We start from the raw sequence: 1,039 nt of genomic DNA on the forward strand, positions 1-1,039 counted from the left end.
AAGGTAAGTTAAAAGAAAGAGTACAACTTTACAATCTGTATCCTGTCTCATGTAATCGCTCAATCAGTGTTTCAGTCGTGCAAAGACGTCAGTATAACGGCTTGTAAACAATGTCCCATAACGTCACATTTACCTCAGAACAAGCATTATTCGGTGACCATAAACTCATTAGTCAGACAGAAAAATAAACTGTAGAGAGGCGCATTTTGCTAGATATATGCACCATATAACATATTCATTATAATTTTTACTGTTCTTCAATGTTTAATTTATGTTTGAATAAATCCAACAAGTTTTTGACAGCCCCCATTTAAATGTTTATATTTAAAAAAACGAAATAAAGTAGAAGTATTATTATGTAGCTAATTGTAACTTTATTATTTTAGAAACTTCATTAAGTGTAATTTTAGCAGTTGTAAATTACCTTCAAATATTATAGGAATGTAGTACCAACTGACTCTCATGTGTAGGCTATTTTACAGCATAGTCGAGAGATTTTTTTTCCTTGTGAAAATTTGGCATGTACTGTACCTAATATGTATCCAAAATAATCGATATTGAATCGAAGCGCAAGCTTGTGAATGAGAATCGAATCGAATCCTGAAATTTGTGTCAAAACCCAGCCCTATTAATTACTCATCTCGTTCTAAACCCGTAAGACCTTCATTCAACTTTGGAACACAAATTAAGATATTTTTTATGAAATCCGAGAGCTCTCGGAACTGACACGTTCAAGGCCCAGAAAGGACATCAGTGGTTCAACTATAATTTTATGAAGCTAGGAGACTACTTTTTGTGCGAAAAGAAAACAAAAATAACAACTTTATTCAACAAATCTTCTTCAACTAACAAGAAACTGATTTTTAAAAAGGGAACTTAACAGTGGCCTATGTCCTTTAAGACTATAAATGGAAATGACTCCTTGTCTCTAACCTGCTGGAGACAATATAGTTATTCAAGTGAGAATTATGCAGAAATGAATAGGCTATTATTACTTGCACAATTATTACTTTTTATTATAACATTATTACTTGCAGTA

Source organism: Sinocyclocheilus anshuiensis, unplaced genomic scaffold, assembly GCF_001515605.1.
Source record: "Sinocyclocheilus anshuiensis isolate Anshui unplaced genomic scaffold, SAMN03320099.WGS_v1.1 scaffold409, whole genome shotgun sequence".
NCBI classification, from domain to species: domain Eukaryota; kingdom Metazoa; phylum Chordata; class Actinopteri; order Cypriniformes; family Cyprinidae; genus Sinocyclocheilus; species Sinocyclocheilus anshuiensis.